The 6887-nt window shown below is 37.2% G+C and overlaps 1 long non-coding RNA gene across 1 annotated transcript; it reads left to right on the top strand.

Annotated features, from left to right (window-relative positions):
* The first annotated feature begins 3606 nt into the window (after positions 1-3606).
* On the top strand, positions 3607-6283 carry LOC138704735 (uncharacterized). Its single transcript, XR_011333416.1, has 3 exons — positions 3607-4010; positions 5115-5274; positions 5623-6283. It is a non-coding gene; the product is annotated as an uncharacterized lncRNA (long non-coding RNA).
* Positions 6284-6887: the final 604 nt, after the last annotated feature.

The following is a 6887-nucleotide window of genomic DNA, read 5'->3' as shown; positions in this document are numbered from 1 at the left end:
CTCACTGATTTACTATGTGATGTCAAATGAAAGCTAGATGTAAGGACTTGACAAATGTTGAACTTTCAAATCTTTGCCAAAAAATAAATATCCGAAGCTTCGTTCTTTCACTTGCTCTATTGAAGCTTGTTCGCTACAACTTACGTTTGTGAAAATTTATTTTCAACGATTAAAATAGTAAAAACCAAATTTAGATCACGACTGACAGACAAATACTTTCGTGATCAACTACGACTGGCAGTAAGTGACATAATTCCTGATTTTGAAACTTTGTCGCAGAGATATTCTGAAGACAGTTAATTTTAGGTTGTGATATTGTTCATTTATTGTTCATTTCTTTCTTCGTTGCACGTACTAAACATTAGTTTGTAGCCTTGTACTGTATAAAATTATATTTAAGTGCTTGACGTAAGGAAAATGAAAATCCGTTAATAAGTCTGACAGATGCGTCACATCCCCTTCGGGTGTCCGCCTCCCTCCATAGGTGCTATGCACGTTGCAGGTTACACAGTGGCTCGGCGCACGATTACATTTTCGCCACCGCTGCTCTAGAATATGCCATTAGGAAAGTCCAGGATAACAGAGAGGGTTTGCAATTGAACGGGTTACATTCAGCTGCTTGTCTGTGCGGATGACGTGAATATGTTGGGAGAAAATCCACAAACGATTAGGGAAAATACGGGAATTTTACTTGAAGCAGGTAAAGAGATAGGTTTAGAAGTAAATTCCGAAAAGACAAAGTAGGGGAGACTTGGGTAGTATCGGACATCGGGTAGTATCGGACAGTGCATTTTTTCATCTACCACCATATGGTAGTACCTGAATGACATGGTTACGTTTCTCTATGCGACATCACAGAAACGTAACCATGTCAATCAGGTACTATCATCGTGTGGTAGATGAAAGAAACTCACTGTCCGATATTACCCGATGTCCGATAGTACCCGACCCTCCCCTATATTATTATGTCTCGTGACGAGAATATTGTACGAAATGAAAAATATAAAAACTGGAAATTTATCCTTTGAAGAGGTGAAAAAATTCCAATACCTGGGAGCAACAGTAACAAATATAAATGATACTCGGGAGGAAATTAAACACAGATTAAATATGGGAAATGCCTGTTACTGTACGGTTGAGAAGCTTTTATCATCCAGTCTGCTGTCAAAAAATCTTAAAGTTAGAATTTATAAAACAGTTATATTACTGGTTGTTTTTTCATGGTTGTGAAACTTGGACTCTCACTTTGAGAGAGGAACATAGGTTAAGGGTGTTTGAGAATAAGGTGCTTAGGAAAATATAGCAGTTGATAAAGCGTCGTAAAATAAGCAACTAAAAACTTAGGGTGCTGTTATAGAAGTATGCATGTGCTTATCGGGCGGGATATGGAGGATGATTATGGAATCGGCTGCTTGCCGATTGTACTGCTTGGCTAAACCTGGTGCAATATCCGTCACACTATGCATTTTACACCGGTCATCAAATCCATATAACACACTACCGGTGAGCTCAGAAGTGAACTTAGAAAAATCAGAATACGGAAGACAGAGTTCGTATACCAATAGTATCATCAAACATTCTTTCACTTCAAATATTTAGAGTGTAACTTAAATAAAGATGGTATTGGCATAGAGGAGACCAGAACCAGAATGCAGTGACAAGGGATTCTTCTATGAATTCAGTTTAAATTTCTTCACGAGAGTTTGCATAAGGTAAATACTCCAGCTGTCATTGCAAACTGTAAGGTACAAGAAGTTGATTTTATAATAGTCTAGCGAAAGAATTGATTTTAGAATAGCGTAAAACAAATAATTGATTGTGGATTAGCGTAAAACCTCTCACTCCACGCTTTCGTTCGAGAATTCTTGGTTGTTTATTAGTCAGCTGATAGACAATGATGATCGATTAGTGCAATGTCTCCAGACATTGATTGGCCCTGAATACATCAGTGTCTTCAATTATCTCCACAACCAAAATGAAAGGGATTAAGTTAATGCGACAATTACATGTAATATTCGATAGAGTGAGTAAACCCAAATGTACCTTCGCAAAGTCGAGAAATGTTCGTACTTAAATGGCATTCTCTACCCTTACCATAAGATGTAAACACATGTACACTTAGCGGCAAAAAGAATGGGCCGACGCTTGGTCGATAGAAATGCTAAGTTCTATCGCGCGGTTCACTCGTGTAAACGTAACCCACTGCAAGGCATTGCTGTGGTGTCTCTTCATTGAAAGTCATCCGTCTATAATGTACCAAACCTTACGAGCAGTGTGTGGCCCAGTGGTAAGAAGTCTGACATCCGTAGCAGAGGTTGTGAGTTCGCCTCCCGGTACGGTAAAATTATAATTTTTTTTATTTTAACTTTTACTTAATTTATTAATTTAAATGTGAAATGGGATTTGTTAACAAACTTCGTTATGCCTGGCTTGTAAAAATATTATTGCCCATCACCTGTGGGCTATTAATAGGCGAGACCTTGCCTGTATAAACAAAGATACTTGTTTCACATCCTTAAAAATCGGACGGATATCAAACACAAATAAATAATTAAATTAACAAAAACAAACAATTTTTTAATATATTAACAAAACAAGGCCTGTGGTGGGGACTAGTATCAGTGGCCATTCCTACAATAAAGTAGAGCAGTACTATCGTTGCTATTGGAGTCAATTACCTCGTCGGAGAAAATGACATTTCTCCAATCGAAGTCCTGTCGGAGAGTAGCATACGCAGAATAACCTATGCGAACTAGGGCAATGAGTTATTGTTTCTGTGCCATCTTCAAGCGTAATGACGAGAAGAACGTTGTATTAACAGATAGCAGTATTGCTTGAAAGAGAGAGGGAGGTTTATTATTTATTAGAGTTTGGGCATATTCTAAAAGATATTGCCACATAATTATAGCTTTACGGGACACATATGATGGCAAATTTGTAATTAAAAAAAGAAGATTGGGGGAGATTCGAACCTAGAGCTACTACTATCAATTTGTTCAATAGACCAATGCCGTAACGACTTACGCTACTGTGACTGTTACTTTCAATTCGTCATAATACATGGTTTTCCTGTTCATATTCGCTCCGGTTGATTTTGTATTTCTCAATTTTATTATTATTTCACTCTTCAAGGGCCCTGATGTATCTAGAATCAACCCGCCATTTGATTTTATTACATATTTTAGCCTCTTAAACAAAATACAGCAAATTTAAATGGTTTAATTAAGTGTTACCTAGTGAACTACGGCGTTGACGAGACGAGCATGCGCAATGTATGTCTCTGGAACTTAGAAATTGTCGGCCGGCCCATTCTTTTTGCCGCTAAGTGTACATTAGATTATATAGCGGGTTTGTTGTTCAGGAACTAGCGTGTAGTCTTCTATCCAGGCGGCACGGGTTCAATCCCCTGTTAGGTCATGATGGAATTTGTGGTGGGCAAAGCAGATCTCAGATATGATTTTTCTCGGAGTAGACCCTACTCCCTTTTTATTCTATCAACATACATTAACTTCCCCATTTTTCATTTTAAATCTGCAGTAATTAAAAATTGGGTGGGCCCTGGGGCTTATCAGGTATGCTATTCCTATGACTCTACCACACACAGAAAGCTAAGCTAAGCTACGCAAGCTAAGGAAAAAAATAGCTCTAATGCAGTTATATGGAATGGCACATACAGAGCGCTATGCTAAGCTAAGGTAAGCTAAGCTACGCTAAGCTAAGTTTCACAGATCGCCTAGGAAGCGATTTTCGTAGTTGTAGCTGACTTCGCGCATGCGCATAATCAGTTGTTTTCCCGGCATCTAACAGACGGTTGTGTGTGTGTAGGCCAATTTTAATAGTTATTTTATTGTTCGTACTAATTATCATGGAAGGACGACCAAGAGAGGAAATATTGATTGAAGAAATACAAAAATATCCCTGTCTCTATGACACGAGTTCAAATTATTATAGGGACATAACCAGGAAGGACAACTGTTGGCAAGAAATAAGTGGAACTCTCGGGATTGATTGTACGTATCTTTTATTATTTTACATAACTATTGTACCCACTATAATTTAGATACTGCTTATAGTCAGGTAATATTCTTTTCACTCTATGAAATTAATTTATTAAATTGCATTAAAGTTTATATTATTATTGTAACTGATGAGGAGTTCATTTCGAACAGTCAATCTTGATTTCTTCCTCTATGAACATAAGCTATTTGCCATGGTACACTTCCTTCATTCATGAAATAACGCATAAACTCTTGCCTAACATTGAAAGCCTCTTGAGTAGCATTGCAACCTACACGTGGAATCGAATCAAGACATGCGTCTTGTGTTAAAATTTCCTGTTCACATTGTCCTACTGGTGTCACGTATATATTCTGCCTCATATAATTGTGAAGAACACACGTAGCCTTTACAATTTTATCAACTAGTTCCACCCTGCATCTAAAAGGTTTTTCATAAACCCCCCATTGCGAAACCAGAATACCAAAAGTATTTTCAACAATACGTCTGGCTCGTGAGAGTCGGTAATTGAACACACTTTTTGGCTCATTGTTGTGAACTTGATCACGGGGAAAAGGTCGCATGAGATATCTCTTCAATGGGAAAGCCTCATCCCCAACAAATACGAAAGGCAAACTCTGACCGTGTGGTACTAATGGTTCATCTGCAGGTATATTTAAAGACCCATCTTTCAATGCCTTCCCGAATACACTATTTGAGAAAACGCCACCATCACTATTTCTTCCTTCGGCACCCACATCGATCACTGTAAAACGGTAATGTGCGTCTACAACTGCTAACAGTACGATTGAAAATGTTTTCTTGTAATTATAGAACGTTGTTCCACTATTGGATGGGGCACGTAAAAGTACATGTTTTCCATCAATAGCCCCTAAACAATTAGGAAAATTCCACAGTTTTTCAAAATCTTTTGCTATCAATTTCCACTTTTCCTCTGATGGTATACGTAACACTTTGTCCTGTAGTCGATTCCAGATGGCTTCACAAACGTCATTTACTATAGATGATACAGTTGAGGCTCCTGTTCTGTAACTATATGCTATCGTTTTAAATCTGTCCCCAGTTACCAGATACCTGAAAGATACATATTGTTTTAGGCAAAGAAGTAAAAAATATGTGGAAAAAACTGAGGGATTGCTTCAGAGAGGCAATCAAAAGACAGAAAGAAACAAAAAGTGGACAGGGAGCAGTGAAGATGAAAGAATGGAAATTTCAAAAACAAATGCAGTTCCTACTCCCTTACATGTCTACAAGAAGGTATGCTAACATAATATGTAATATGAGAAAGCAATCTTTAACAGTAACAATAAAGGTAATAAATGTGGAAATAAAGAATTTGCGTTATACTGCCTAAACAGTAATAAGCAATATTAATGTCTTTTTACTTGAATTACACACAGGAATAGTTGTAACATTAAAAAAAAGTTTCAATTTTATTAATGGTGCTATTATTGTGTGTATATAATTATTATCGAAAGTAAAAATAAAATAAATCGTAGTACATACAGTAGGCCCTATAATATTTTTAGCAATATCTATGTTGCATATGATTGAGTCCCCATAAGGGGCAACCAGTTATCATCTGATACACATGTTTCCTTACAGCACCTATACAAATATTCAGATAACTCCAAGTCAAGGTGAAGAGAACTCGCAGCATGACCCTGCCGAGACTGAAGATAGCGTTACTGAAAACAATGATGACCCAACTATATCTGGATGTTCTGCTGCTGCCACTACAGTAGTTGATAATTCTCCAGTAGTCACTCAACCACCCAGCCATCCAGCAAAAAAGCAAAAAACCAGCCTTGGATCGAGCAGTGCTGAGAAAGTAATTGAATACCTGAAGACACGCACGGAGAATACAAATCCAATCGACATTTTTTTCACATCGATGTGTGAATCAACAAAAAAATTGCCAGTGGATTTACAAATCCGAGTGAAGAGGGAAATATTTCATACAGTTATGGCAGCTGAAGAAGAAAATTTTTGTAGAATAAATCAAGGACAAAATTTCACTCTGATTTCACCCCCCATAAACACAAATTCCACCCAACCTACTGTTGTAATTGTGAGCGAGAATAATAATACCGTACTCAACGATATGGTATAAATATTGATAATAAACATTGTTGAAACTTTTGTTGTGACAGTAAAATATAAATAAAATATCTTATTTAGGAATAGACCCATGAATAATGTAAAATTCAATAACGTAATATTGAAAACATAGCGAACATAGTAATGTTATGTTCTTACCTCAAACATATTGCTAATCTTTCTTTTGGTGTTATAGATTCTCTCCAATTTGTACATTTTTTTTAATATCATCCTCAATAATAGAAAGAAGTTCATGAAACTGCTCCTGATTCAGCCGAAAGTAACTTTTAAATTCTTCATTATTTCCATGGAATTCTTGAATCAAATGATGAAATTCACCATGTATTCCTCTACGTCTTCCAATATCACGTATCCAAAATCGTCTCCTAGTTCGGTTTCCTTCTCTTTCTTCATCTTCCATGACAGCAGCCAATAAAATTGCCTCTTCTTCAAATATTGTAGTTGGATATCCAGCCATTTTGAAACATCTGTTTTACTTAGCATAGCTTAGCTACCATTTCGTGTCATAACACATCATAGCTTAGCATTGGTTAGCATAGCTTAGCTTAGCTTAGCTTGGCTTAGCTTTCTGTGTGTGGTAACCTTAAGAGACTTGGCTTTGTCAGGCTGAGGAAGGATGACTCAACTGGCAGCGTCAGATTCATGAATGCCACTCGGGCCGCTTGTTGAATCAACTTGGATAGTCATCACTAGGCTTGTAATGTGGGGCCGATTACAAATTTTGACTGTAGCATAGGCTAGTACATAGA

The sequence above is a fragment of the Periplaneta americana genome, chromosome 8 (assembly GCF_040183065.1).
Source record: "Periplaneta americana isolate PAMFEO1 chromosome 8, P.americana_PAMFEO1_priV1, whole genome shotgun sequence".
In the NCBI taxonomy this organism is placed as follows: domain Eukaryota; kingdom Metazoa; phylum Arthropoda; class Insecta; order Blattodea; family Blattidae; genus Periplaneta; species Periplaneta americana.
This window is presented reverse-complemented; position numbering and strand designations above follow the sequence as displayed.